This window comes from Equus caballus, chromosome 18 (genome assembly GCF_041296265.1).
Source record: "Equus caballus isolate H_3958 breed thoroughbred chromosome 18, TB-T2T, whole genome shotgun sequence".
In the NCBI taxonomy this organism is placed as follows: Eukaryota; Metazoa; Chordata; class Mammalia; order Perissodactyla; family Equidae; genus Equus; species Equus caballus.
In genome coordinates this window covers 47786638-47801899 of record NC_091701.1, presented here as the reverse complement: position 1 = coordinate 47801899, position 15262 = coordinate 47786638, and the positions used below count along the sequence as shown (strand labels likewise).

At 35.6% G+C, this 15262-nt stretch overlaps 1 protein-coding gene across 4 annotated transcripts in view; it reads right to left on the bottom strand.

Annotated features, from left to right (window-relative positions):
* The window catches only part of XIRP2 (xin actin binding repeat containing 2), a 280948-nt gene that overhangs the window by 69914 nt on the left and 195772 nt on the right, over positions 1–15262 (bottom strand). Inside the window, exons 1-2 of one of the 4 annotated variants that reach the window (XM_005601559.4) lie at positions 2742–2919; positions 1411–1521 (exon numbers count right to left, since the gene is read on the bottom strand). The exons of 1 other annotated variant lie outside the window; for it this stretch is intronic. The gene's annotated coding sequence lies outside the window, so the exon portion shown is untranslated. Of the gene's footprint in view, positions 1–1410; positions 1526–2741; positions 3023–15262 lie in introns of those variants that run through there. 2 more of the 4 variants (XM_070241988.1, XM_005601558.4) reach the window with 2 other exon arrangements.

Genomic DNA, 15262 nt, shown 5'->3' with positions numbered 1-15262 from the left:
TAGTCTTTGTCCCCAGTTCCTGCCACAGAAATTCTTGGAATCTCTGAATCTCCTGAGTGATAGTGTCTTTGGTAGGCTAATGAGAACTCCTGGCCTCCGATGGGGGTCGGGAGGAGCAGAGACACCTTCAGGATGGCGGAAAAACTGAATGATTAGAGGGTCAGAACATTCAGCCCCACTTCCTACCTCTGAGAAGAGGAGAGGGGCTAGAAATTGAATTCAGTCACCAATAGCCAATGATTTAGTAAATCATCCTATGGAAATGAAACCTCCATAAAAACCCCTGAGCAACAGGGTTTGGTGAGTTTCCAGGCTGGTGAATGCATTGATGGGTGGTGAGCCCAGAGAGGACACAGAAGCTCTGTGCCACTCCTTCTCACCCCCACCTCATCTTGCCCTCAGCATCTCTTCCATTTGGCTGTTCCTGAGTTGTACCCTGAGTTAGCTGCTGAAGTGGGGGCTGCTTGTGGGGTCTTCTCTAACTACGGGAGTTAGTGTGAGAATTGAATTGAATTGTTATACACCCGTTGGTACTAGAGGATTGGAGAATTTGTTGGTGTCAGAGAACACCACATATTTGGTGTCAGAAGTAATGTCAGGAAAAAAACAGTATGACATATCACACAGTCATATAAAGGCCATGCACCTATATGGAATAAATAAGTGTTCTATAAGACACATTCCTGAATCAGAAAAGTCTGAAGCTACTCACCACTCTGTAAGAGATGAAGCTGTAATTCTAATTGGAGCAAGGGTTTGTTTCAGAAGCAGGAAAAAACAAATTACAATTTAAATTTCAAAGTGTAACTTAAATGCTTTCATAAAAGGGAAGCCAATAAAAAGGGCAATGTCATGTCAATTAAGTTCTGTCCCCCACAGATTGTTCAATCAACAATCTTGGAATTACACCACCAGCCACTTCAGTGTCTGCTCTGCTCTATAAATTAGTGAATCTAGACACAACTCTTAGCTATCAAACAGGCCTTACAAAATGATCTCTTCATGTCTGCAGTTGTGTTTGTGCATGAGAGAGACAGACAGAGAGAGAACAGAGGAAGTAGCAATTGCCAGTGCCGAGGTTACCAGGGAGTCCAACCCCGTCCTAAGTCATATTTTACCGAACAAGTAAAAAGAATACTGATGCTCAGAAGCTGTTCAACTGTGGTAAATGTAAGTGAGGGGCAGAATTCTGGAACTGATTAGATAGCAGACAGCTATCAATAGTAAAGGTAATAGTATCCACGAACTTTGTGGGCTTTTTACCCAAAGTAAACCTCTCTTCCTCTGTTATCACCGGAGACTTGAGGCCCCAGGCTGACATTTTTACATGAACATTTTCTGAAGGAAAGCCCTCCGTGATCATGACAGAATGTCTACTTTTATTTTCCAGGAGATTGAGGGAAGATGTACCTTAAAGATGCCCAACACCAGATGAAAGCAGAAACATTTGCTCCAAAAGCCAGGTTACATTTTTCCCAAACTGCTGGCACTTCACCATATTGCAGACATCTGAAATGCTGACTGACTTTCAAAAATGGATGTAGTTGTTCATTTATATGTTGATGGCAAGAAGGCAAAATATTCAAATATTAGGCAGAGAAGTTGAGAAATATTTAAGCATAGACTTCAAGACTTTCTCATTTCTCACTCAGTATTTTTGCCACTCGATAGCAATAGCTTCCAAAACTCAAAACAGGTGCTCTTTCATATTAAAATTCATGGCTGTGAAGGTAGCTGAGGTAAATATTTTACTCATCCTTTGGCATCCTCCACATCAAATTTTAAAATAATTCAAACAACCTACAGCTCATCAGTGACCAAACAGAGCTCTGGTAAAAATAAAATATCTTTCAGTTCAGCACCAGCTGGCTAAATTTAAACCCTGAATTATGTAATCTTAAAGTGTCCTTGCTTTTAGTTGGTGTCTTAAGAGATTCTGGTATAATGCCGCTCCCAAATCACTTCAGTCTGTAACATCTAAACACTTAAGGCACAACAGGACCAAATTAAGGTGTTCCCAGGCAATTGAAGACAGAAAAAAATCCATTTGAAAGAGTATATAGGCCATAATACCTTTAAAGTAAAACCTCAGTCTTCTCTCTTTAAGTTTGTAGTTACTATAATTAGGCCTGGCAGATCCAACTGGCAGTGCTTTTCTTAATTCTGCAAAACATGTAAGAACCTGATTCTTTAATCCTTACTCCAGCAATACTCCCAGAGGAGACGAGACTGTGGCTGGCTCAACAAGTACGAAATCAAACTAAGGCTGGGAAAAGATTAATTTTCATACATTTCTCTGACCAAGCTGCAACAGCTGAAAATATTTTAAATTCTTCCTTTCCCTCACAAATTCTAAGAAATATAGTTTATATTTTTTAATGTATTCATTGTATATATTATCAATTTACGCTCATAAAAGATAAACTAATTTTTTTTCAGTTTTCCCTTTTAGCTGTAAGTTGAAGTCTAATTTTCACTCCTGACTGTTTATCAGGTTTGGCTCATTATTCTTCCATACTAAATATGAAAAATGCTAATGATTTTGCAAAGAGATTAATATAGGAAGCCCTAAATTTAATAATATAAAGTAATGCTAAGTATTGTCATTTAAAAAAATCCAACTGAATATTTTTTTATAGCAATTATGATTTGACCCACGGTCTTCATTGATCTTAAGCAAGCAGCAAGAATATATTAAAACTCTGAAAGCAGACACGTATCAACGATTACATTACACATACCTTTCGTAATATTTAGACTTAAGCCCAAGTTCGAGGAAGTATCATATATCTTTGCAGTTCTTCACAGACTAGTTTCCTCCCTTGATTCACGTACAGCAAATTTCCCAGTCCCCTGAAAGCAAGCGGAGTGGAGGCCAGCTCCACTGAAGGGTCTATCAAGCAAGTAGATGGGATGGCTGAATTTATTTTAGCCCTGCGTCTAAAGGATGCAACTTGGCACCTATTTTTAGGAACTGAGCTCTGTATAGGTGGGGCCTGAGTCAACCACTCTTTTCAGAAGTGAGTGTCTGAGGGCACTCTGCCTTGTAGTGTCCTTGGTAATGTATGCATGGCTCTAACACATGTGCAGTCAATCAAACTCCCTTCTCCAGACATGACCATCAAGCCCACTCTTAACTTCTGAACAAAGCCTAAAAAAGTAAACAGCACTGATGAGGAAAAGGAGGGATTAAAGCCTGTGAATTACTTGCATTTGTTTTAATAATTTTAATCTGTAAGAGTCAAGAATATGAATATAAAGCATGTAGAAAAGTCCCAATTTATTCCGGTGGAATTTGGTTTCTCAGAAACAGAAACATTGCTTTTATGCTACAAAGTGTTCTTAGGAATGGAAAACATTAGTTTGCTTTTTGAGGCTTCACATAAAAAGCAAAACATTATTGTAGTGTTTATCTAAGTAAAGGAAGTGCTCTATTGGTTCAAAAAGTGAGGGAAGAAGAGGTGAGAAGGCATTCTTGAGAGAACAGAGCACACCTACCCTATGATTCCTGCACATTAGCATTAGCTTGAAATCACTTGGCACAAGGACGAGCAGGCAGGGGAAAGGAGTCACCTCACACGCTCCTTAGAGAATCATATTAAACGTCCTTTGCTGCCACCCTGCTTAGTCAGCACACCCTGCCTACATGACCCGGAAGGAAGAAGGAGATCTCTCCTAAAATTGCATTTAGCTCGATAATGCCAACCTCTAATACATTCTAAGTAAATATAAAACTACTAGCTTCCCCTGTATTTCCTCCTTTCCGTTATTTTCCTAGTGCGATGTTAAGTGTGTGTCCAAATGGCCTCACAGCAAACTCAAATAAAGAAAGAGGAAATTGCCCTTCGACTTAAGGAAAGCACTTGACATACACTGTTAATTTCATACAAAATGCTTACAAGTAAGCTATTTACCATAAAATTTACTAATAAAGACAAATATGTACATTACATTTTTTTCCATATACGTTATTGAGTTCTATTAAAAGTAAGTCAAGGAGTGATATTCTAGCTGATTAACTCTAAGAAAAGTTCCTAAAATGGTGTTCTTGTATCCTCTACAAGATCTTTCAGTGCCAGAGGCAGGATAGTCTAATTATCTAGAGTTGTGCTGTCCAGTGTGGGATTTACTGGACACATGTGACCATTTTAATTTTAATTGACTAAAATTAAATTAAATTAAAATATCTGTTTCTCAGTTGCACCAGCCATGTTTCAAGCACTCAATCTCCACATGTGGCTAGTGGCTATGTATTAGTCTGTTCGGATATGGAACGCTTCCATGATTGCAGAAAGTTCTGCTGGACAATGCTGATTTGGAGCATAGGCTTTCAACACAGCTTGGACACTAAACTCTGTGACCTGTCAAGTCTCAATGCATTGTCTAAGCTTTACTTTACTCATCTGTGACTAAACAGGACTAGGTTTACCTACTTAAATGATTGTTATGAAGATTAAATGGCATACTATGGATAAAATACTCATTACAGTCTAAATGTAGGACAAAATATCTACGTAAAATTATTATTGTTATTACTTTATCTTGCTATATACTTAAGAAAATGGGCACTAGCTCTAAATTCACAATAGTTTGATTTAAGTGTGAGGAGATTGATCCTACAATGTAAGCACGGTCAACTTTACTCTTGCATTTGCCTATAGATGCTAATAATGCTTATGGTGGTTTTATTCTTTCAAAATATTGTTAATTACTCAAAGATCTGACTTGTAGCTTCTTCATTTTCTCTCTTTATTCAAAACTACCTGCTTTCTCACCCCATTGCAGTGATAGTTTTCTTCACTTGTTTTTTAAATTCCATTCGAGATAACCTTTCTTCAAACGTTCTGTTTTTGCTCCTCAAAAAGAAATGTTTGATTTAAATATGTCTACATAAATTATTTTTTTCATATTTTTCTCATTATAAATTTTCCATTGTTATGATAGTCCCAAAACTCAACAATTATACATCGTTGAAAGAAAAAAATACTGGATTGTAAAATAAATCTTAGGGGAACGTTATAAAATAGTTGGTAATGGATTAAAAGTAATAAATGTCAGATCTATAGTAGTATGCATAAATTAACTAACCTAAGATTAAGCAAAATTTTTCAGTTGTAGAATTAAATAGCTATCATACAATTTGGTTTATTCATTTTAGTCATGAAGACAATGAAAACGTCAGCACCTGGATTCTTACCATTTGTTATTTCATTTGTTTCAGACACTGATTTTCATTCTTCATTCAATAGCAATCTAATTGGTTACCATGAATGCAAGATGGATGGATGGGTGGATAGATGGATGGATGGACGGTGGATGGATAGATGATCGATAAATGGATAGACAGACAGACAGGTAGAAAGATCCATAAGGTGAGTCTTTTTATCAAAATCTTAGAAAGTTCCAATGGAAAATTTTACCCTCTAACCATAAACCAACTCTAAATTGTTTTCACAATGCCTAGGTGACTCTACTTATTAAAACCTGTATTGTACTCAACTGGAATCTACATAAGACTATTGCTTTAGTGAGAGGAAGAACAATGGTCCCACTAAGAACAATTAGAAAACCTGGATCAGTTACAAAAACAATCTGTAAGGCATCAGAAATCAACCAAACAATAACTACTAGAGAGAGTATAATTCAGGAAATGCAAGAACCTTTCGAACATGAGCTGAGGAGTTGAGGCTGTCCCTGGAGGTGATCTGTCAGTTCTGGATGCAGCTAAGGCTGAAATTCTGGGCCCAGCCCAGGAAGGGCACTGCTGCTGGGGGACAGAAAAACATCAAAATTTTGGCAGTTACATGGGACTGAGGTGACAAAATTAGAGAGTAGTGGGACCTCAAATTTGATTTTCTCCCCATGATATTTGCTCAGTTCCAAAATTTCACTGGATGGCGGGCTACAATCATAAACCCAAACACAGAAAAGTAAAGTGGAATAGCCTATGTTTTTCTCCTGACACTTAGGAGACAGAGATCCATGAGGAGGACAGGTAACAGTTAAAAGTCCTCAAAGGAAAGGAGAATTGACTCTAAACTAATCTGCAACGACTGCTTTGTCCCTGGAGGTGCTGGATTGTGTGGAGTGAGTTAGAGACTGAGTAAGGATCCTGTCTTGGCCCCTGGCAGATGGGAGACAGATGAACCAGTGAAAATTTTGGTGAACCAGTGAAAACTTGATCAGCCTTGGGGTGATCTAATTGGTGACTTCAGTAGACTCAAATACGATCAGTCTCCTCATCATTACATTTGCCAAATTCTAAAGCTTAACAGGGTATAAGGCTAAATCTTCAAGCTGAAAACTTCTGAAAATTGGAGTAGAGATTCCTGTAGTCTCAGTGCTGAGGAGAATAGGATCTGGCAGATTCTCCATGAAACCCTAAATTAAGGCGATCACTCTCTCTCCCGCCTCCACTCTGTCTGCCTGGCAGAGGAAAGGTTGAACCTTTCTGATGAAAATAATATCATCTTGAGCTTTTTCACCTTTGTTTTTAAAAACACAATGCCTGACTTTCAATTAAAAAAAATGCTTGGCTTGCAAAGAGACGGAACATTGTCACTGATAACCAAGAGGAAAAAAAAAGGGAAAAGAAGCAAATGTTGTAGATAGTTAAATTAGCAGACACAGACTTTAAAATAATCCTGACTGATATATTTAAGAAAATATAAAAGGTAACAAAGTATACGAAAATATGGAAAATTTCACAAGAAAATTAAGATTACATAATAATAATTAAATAGATATTCCAGAATTGAAAAATACAGCATCAGAAATTAAGAACTCAATGGAAGTTTTAACCATAGATTGGAGGCAGAAAAAGACAAATTAGTAACTTGGAAGACAGGTGGATAAGAAATAGGAAGCTTTGGTTTGGATATTTTATATTGAATATCAAAAAGTGCTTATTAGATTTTCAGCAGGAATATGACATTGTTGAATCATATAGTGACAGTCAATTAAAATCTGTCTTTTTTGCATATGCTACTGACAAGCCACATCTACATTCTCTTATATTCAGTTTATGCCTAAGTGAATGGCAATAGAGCCACCCCATTATTCCAGCTTGTTTCTGCCATCTCGTATAGTTGTTCTCTTAACAAGTTGTAATCTACTTCTTATCTATGATAAAGGATATTTAACAGAACAGAGACACTAACATACGTAATGTCATACTACTGCTAAAGGCGTTCCTCCAAGGTGAAACTCATATATGAATTTGAGTCCACCTATGAATCCGCATTTGTAGGTGTTCTTGATAACCTGAAATAGAGTGTATCTGGTTAGGGGATTTCAAAATTCTATGTGCTTCTTTACTAGGTCATCAGTCATCTTGAATTTATTCCCCTTTCTATTTTTGCTGGTACTACCGTTTGTTGGCTGAAGCCTATTCTCCTTGACATAAAACAGACATATCTAGGAATTCATTTGATCCACTTTTTTTTCTTGTTCATTAATATTAAAAGTTTCCAAGAAAAGCAGTGAATCTTTCTTCTTCCTTTAATTTTCTCTTAATCATAACATCTACACTTTATAGAGAAATTGTGCCAGGGATTTCATTAGGTGATTCACATTTATTTTATCTTATTCTCACAGCAACTCTGAGATTTTGGTGTTATCACAATTTCATAGAAGGAAACCAAGGATGAGTGAAGTTAAGTAACTTCTCCAAAGACAAGAGTCAATAATTAGCAAAACTGAGGATTGGACTCAATTCTGTTGACTCCATACATTTGGATTATTTGAGAAATATTATTTATCCTGATCCTAATCTAAAAGTTCCATCCATCCAATCACTATTACATGTGCTGACTGATATGCTATGTGAAGGATCACCTCTTTCACGTATTAATAAATATTGAGGCTTAGTGAATCACGGTGTAGGCAGGCTCTGGCAAGGCTCGCTTTGTGCATGGTAGCAAAATGTACAATCAGTGACCACTCTAGAGACACGGGAAGTGGATGAGTGAGGACTTTAAAGTTGGGACAACTATATTTCAGTCATCTGATAGGTAATCTCTGGGCCAATGGGGCCTGTCTAAGATCTTTAGAATTGAAGAACCAAAATTCTAGAATTTTTAGACTTAAATAACTTGATTATATAAATACTCAAATTCGACATTGTTATCCAGCATCCATGAAATACTAGCCCACCAATTAAGGTTTAGCAGTCTGCTCCGAACATTGTTGGTGGCATGACCCATTTAGTTGTCATGAGAGCAGGATTAGGGTATTAGTAACTGAATTGTAGCTGAATTTAATTAACTATAATTTTCACCTGTTCAAGTTTAATTCTATTAAAATTACATCACGATACTAGGGAAGCATGAATAAGGCCTTCAGGCATATATGAGTCATATTTAAATTATATTTCATAGTCTTATGTTGGGTGATCACGTAATTTATCATGCAAAACCAGGGTGATTTGAGAGTGAAAGAAACACTATTAATAACTATACTAACACAACAGCACAATCTGGGACAGTCCAGGGTTAAGGACAAATAGGGATGTGTAACCACCTGACTAATAAGCCAAATGAGGACCCTTGACTCACCATTGAGGTGTACACTCAGGGAATTTCTAGTGACTTGGCTCCCAATACAAAAAAAAGGAAAAAAATGTTCTTTGCTACGTACTTCAGTGTATGCATCATCCCTATGCTTTAAATATAATCTGGATTAGACATGTCTCTTATAAGAAAGACTGGAATGAATAAAAGAACTGTAGGGAATCTAAGAAATTCAATCTAGAAAAAAATAAGTAAGTTATAATTAGGAACCTAACTGGTTAAAAAATGACAGACGACTACATGTTCCTGATAGGTTTCTTGTTAACTTTCAATTAAAGTAGTAGGAAAGAAAAAAGAAAAAGCAGCAGAAATTAGCACAAATTGCTAATAATGAGAGAGAGTGTGTCTGTGTGTGTGTGTGTATGTTTGTGTGAGAGAGAAGATGAACACAAAGAAGAAAATAAGGAAGAGACAAGGAAGATGAGAACAGAAGGAGGAAGAGGAGGAGGAGAAAATATGCTGATTTATACAAAATTTTCAGTAGTGGTTATCACTGAGAGCAACAAACATGAATCACGGCTTTGGATGGCACATTGCCCAGAAGACCCTCTGAATCGAGAGACACAAAGTTTTCCCAAATAACAAAGAAACACTTTGATTCAGTCCACAATCACATGTAGCCATGACCAAAACCAGGAGGTCTCCCCCCAAAACCATGTGAAATACCATCTGGACCAACCCAAGCTACAGTCTTGACTCATCTCCAGCCCTACGCCTCTCAGTATATATATCTATCAGTACACTGCATCTCTCAGAACAGAAGGGAGGAGAAGGGAGGGGTTGTTAGTTTCCTAAGGAAACACTTCAGAGGGTACATGTTGGAACTTTGTATAATTTTTCATGCTTTGCACCATACAAAGGAAAGTTTACATATTGTATCTGATAATCTAAATTAATATTGTAATGTATGGAGTAAAAGTTTCAACATGTATTCAGCAAATTTGAATAGGACCAAAAAATAAAGATTTCAGATGTAGTTCAGAGAGAAAAAGGAAAAAGTATGGGAGAAATTATGAGTCAAGTGTTCAGTGATGGTAAAATAAGAAAAATTCACCCACTCTATCCGAAGGAAATGCCAAGCCTGAATCAATCTCAACACAAAGCAAGTAAAGGAAATAAGTCAAGACATCACAAAGAAGTGCTGCTGGAGGATGGTATGCGGCACTGACTTGATGAGGCAAATTGATAACATAGCTCTTAAATTCTGAAATTGCTGAAAAATTTGCAAGTGATATTCTTGATGTGCTTGAAAAAGATTCAGGAGGAGAAGCTTTTACAAAACCGTTAGGTATTATTAAGAAGAGAATAGGATGAAACGAATGAATGGAAAAAGTGAAGGCTAAAACAGGTTGCAAGAAAATGCAAAATTCAATAGAAAAATGAAAATAGCATTTGAGATAGTGAAGAGCACATATGAAACAACCAAAATCAATCAATGAAGTGGGGAAAAATTTGAGAATTTTTTCCATAATGCAGGAGCAAAATCAAAGAGATGAAAATGATGACCTAGATAATGATGGATATGAAGAATAGAGATTTGATCAAAGAAACATAACTATTTCAGAGGAAAAAAGAGAAAAATAGCAAGGATATAAATAATTAAATTTGAAAGAAAAGAAAAAGTTTTTGAGCTGAAGAAAGATCTGAGAGGACAAAACCAAAGGCTCATCAAGACACCTGGGTTATGCCCTTATCAATTTTTGAATTTTAAAGGTGGGAAATGAATAAGGAAAAAGACAAGCTGATCTCAGAGTTCTTCACTAACACATTATATACAATGATAGAGTGGAATAGTGTGTGCAAAATGTTTTGCTTTTGTTTGTTTTTCTGACAGATATAGATTTGAATGAAGAACTCTCTTTACAGACAAGTTTCTATTATTTATGTATAAGGGATATAGAGACAGATATTTTAATATATAAAAAATTTCTCAAGGAAAATGATTAATATATCTTCACTGGGGAAGCAACTAAAATATATTTGCAAGCCTACAAAAGATGACTCAAAATCAAGAATAGAAGAAAGGCAAAATGTACTGTGTAAAAAGACATTATTTGAATTAGAACCAAACAAATATTGCACATGCAGTTATAAAATTGATAGTAAAGACACACAAAAAATTGATTGTAAACACAAAAAAAGTATTCAGAAAAGAATGCATTTGTAGAATGCACAACCTGATTTTATTTGCCTTATCCCAATCTTATCTTACTTTAACAATCTAATCATTCAGGGCTCTAATCACAGATTAAAATAAATTCTGTGACAGTAAATGTCAAGAGTGGAGAAAAGCGGGGGAAACAAAATCAAGTTGGATTTCTTTTGAGTTCGGTGAATTTATTCAGTCACTCATACATTCATTAATTGAGTAAGTCATCAAATATTTATGGAGAGCCTATATGACTAGTGCTATGCTGGATATAGTATTTATAGGATGAACAAAATATGCATGAGCCCTAGTAAATACACAAATAGCTATACATAAAGTGGGATAAGTTTATGAAGGAGAAAACAAGTGGTATGAAAAAGAAAAGCAAACACTTTAATTTGAGTGAGCAAGATAAGCACCTTAAGCTGGTGACCAAATTTTAAATTTCATCAGAAGAATAAAGACAAAAAGAAAAAAAAGAGTGGGGTAAAAAATTTGATAAACCAATATAGTGCACCACCCCAACAAAAGTTATAATTTACAAAGCTACATTAACTCAAATACTTTGAAACTGGCACAGAAACCAACACTCCTTTAGTGAAATAAAAATAACCATTCAGAATCAAACAACAGTGTTTAGTGAATGCAATAAAATGGAAGAAATTTCTCAGAGTCTGGAAACTCAAGTAAGTAATCAGAAAAAAATTATTTCACGGACTCATACTTTACTTCAAAATCTATTCCAAGCTAATAAAAAAAACAAGTCTAAATTCGATAAATAACTATAAGAAATTGAAGTATGCATTTTTTTAAGATTTTATTTTTTTACTTTTTCTCCCCAAAGACCCCACTACATAGCTATATATTCTTAGTTGTGGGTCCTTCTAGTTGTGGCATGCCCACAGCGTCCCAAAGCTGCCTCAGCGTGATCTGATGAGCAGTGCCATGTCTGCACCCAGGATTTGAACCAATGAAACACTGGGCCACCTGCAGTGGAGCACGCGAACTTAACCACTCGTCCACGGGGCCAGCCCTGAAGTTTGCATTTTTTAAAAAGTTACATACAGTCAACACTTCACACAGCACAGGATAGTATGCAGAAAATAAAACATTTCTCCTAGCCCAGATACCCAGTCCTTCTTAATATGGGCAAGTTTTTCATGTATCCTGAAATGTTCTCTGTATACGAAAACATACACATATGTTTACATATGCATAAAGCACAGGTATACATACATGTATATATGTGAAACCATACTTTTCATTTTCATACAAATGGGAGGATTATATACCCAATGGTCTATATTTGCTTTTTCTGTTTTTACTGAACAATGATGCAAATCCATTTCCATCTCCAAAGCAAATAAAGTCATTCACCATAATTATAGATTAAAAATTTTTAAATTTATTTATCATTCCAATAACTGAACAAACATACTTGACAACATTCAATATCCATTCATGATTAAAAACTTTCAACAAACTAAGAATAAAAGGAAACTTTTAAAACTTCATAAACATGTACAGAAGATCCATAGCTAACAACACACTTAATGATGAAAAGTGAATGCTTTGCATTTATTAAGAATGAGATGAGCAAAAAATTAAAAAGAGAAATACCATACAATCCTGCTATCCCACTACTGGATATTTATCCGAAGAGCTTGAAATCAACAATTCAAAGAGATTTATGCACCCCGATGTTCATCACATTATTCACCTTAGCCAAGATGTGGAGGCAACCCAAGTGCCTTTCAACTGATGAATGGATAAAGAAGATGTGATATATATATAAAATGGGATACTACTCAGCCATAAAAGAGGAAAGATGTCCCATTTGCAACAACATAGATGGATCTTGTGGTATCTCTGTTTTCAATTTTTTGAGAGATCTCCATAATGTTTTCCATTGTGACTGCAGTAGTTTGCATTCCCACTAGCGGTGTATGAGGAGTTCTTTTTCTCCACATCGTCTCCAACATTTGTTATTTCTCGTCTTGTTAATTATAGCCATTCTGATGGGTGTAAGGTGAAATCTCATTGTAGTTTTGATTTGCATTTCCCTAATAATTAGTGATGCTAAACATGTTTTCATGTGGCTGTTGGTCATCTGTATATCTTCTTTGGAAAAATGTTCATATCCTCTGTCCATGTTTTGATCAGATTGTTTGTTTTTGTTGTTGAGTTGTATGAATTCTTTATATATTACTTAGAGTTTTCTTTACCCCTTTGTACCCAACCTTCTTACTTCTATCTCCTGTCATAGTTAATGATTCCTTATTTTACACTTTCCCTGTTGAAATTACCATGTTTTGTCTCCTAATTGAAATCTTACTGACAAAACCACTAAGTGTAATAAAATATAAATGGCTATTTTTGTGGTTGAATATCCTGTATATATATTTGTAGTTATCTCTGAACCTCCCAGTTGTAAAATGTCCAAGTTTCAATAATTTCACTTATATGCTAGGAATAATAACACCTTTATCAGAGGATAAGGAGTAGATAACACAAACATTTGTGAAAATGTTTTACGTATTGTGAAAGCACCATAAAAATTAAGTGCTTATTACAATATAATAAACTCTGTGAGGGTGGGCCCATTGCTATTCTGCCCTTCTGGATACTCAGTGCCCTTCACAGGGCTTGGTACATTGTGGGTGCTTGATAAATGTTGGTTTGAGGAAAAGATGAATAAGCACATCTGTATTACTCCATTTCATGCTTGTTAAGTCCATTGAATTGAGTTTCAAAAATGTTGCATAAATAAATATAGTTCTTTCACCTTTGCAAAAGCAAATATTGTACAATAAAAAATTTACTTAGTACTTTCAACTGCATCCCCAAAATCTTCTAGAATCTTGCCTCAAACACATTTGTTGTTATAAACAATGATAGCAAATATGGAGAAAACCATAGTCTCAGAGACTAAAACTTTGGTGCATTGTTTAATTAGCTATTTTCTGCTGCATTTTGTAAGGATATTTACTCTTTGTAACCTGATAAGACTCATGTAATTGACTACAATGCTTCTTTTGTTATCTTTAAGTGAAAATTATAGGTTCTGATGGCAAACTGTTTATGTTACAGAATAACTTGAACACTTTTAAAGAATTTATTAAGTGGATAAATTACTCCATATTTGATGCTCGTTATTTTCATGGAGAAAAGAGACAGATTTCATAGGGTTTTTTTCACTCTTAATAGGCTCTCCTACAATATTTTCACCAAAAAGCCTAGACAGTTATCAAGCTAAATTATATCACTATGGCCAAGACAAAGCTGTACAATGTTTTCTTTCTTGCATCAGTACATGGGCTGTATACACATACACTACTTCTCCTGTTGCAACGTTTTTTATAATTTGTTGAGGAATTTCATTATTTTCTTTCTTAAGAGCCTAGAATAATAACATTTCACAAGCTGCTTTGATTGTAGGGGGGAAAGAAAGGCAAGGATTCTGGATTCCCAGTACTTTTTTCTAAAAGTAATGAAAAATCACTTATTTTCAGTGGACTTCATTCCTTGTGTGTGCATGTGCATGCCTGTTTGGTGTTTCTAACAAAGGTGGAGACCAAGTATAGCCTTTGAGCTATTATACATAGATATTTATACAGCACGTGTATGTGTAGGTTTCTTCCCTTTGCTTCATATAAATGAAGAACAACATCTGTGTAAAGTAGATCCTGACTTGTGATTTGGGAACATCCCAGTGAACATACTAGAATCAAATGCTATCCCAAGCAAGAAAATGAATTAGGTCAAAAGCAAACCCAAAGCATATATTTGCTTTACAAAATACAGAATAAATAAATGAATGAATGAATGTTGAGAGGATTTGAGGGACGGATTTAGAAATACATAACCAGGAACATTGGGCTCTCTCCTGAATCTGTCACTTTTTTCAGGAACGTCATTTCAACGTCTTAAACTGCTTTGTGTGTCTGCTGAGAATGCTCATTTCCATGCCTTCATTGCACTCAATGCATTGTGTTGTTGTTGTAGGTAGCAAAGCAGAGTAAACATTTGTAGGCAATATTTGATTTGTTTACACTGGGAATTGGGAAAATGCATAAGAATGGGTTTAGAATGGGCATTTTTAGACTGTGAATTGAAAAAAATTAAGCAAGAAGAAAGTAAAAATCTAAAAATGATGCTATGGGGCTTGGAAGAGGAAAATCAAGAACAGTCAGTTTCATCATCTTTGAAATTTTAGCTGAAAAGTGTCTTGTTTCCTCATCCGTTTTCATTGACTAACCAAAGAGCCATTCATGTTTTGCTTTAATTGTCGTTTTGGGTTGATAGGACAGTTTCTTGTACTCTTCAAGCCTCAGTCATTAAAAAAGTTCTATTATCAGTTCACAGAAATATGGATATAGTAGACTCTATTCGACACAAAGCTTTTTCCGAGCTTATCATTTAACTTTGTGCCTCAGAAGTGCAATCCATAACCGATCACCTTGTCAAAAACTGAGAACTCACGTGTTCTCACAAATAGCATTCCTTGAATGTCTACTAGGCGCCAAGTACAACTCGCCTTGTA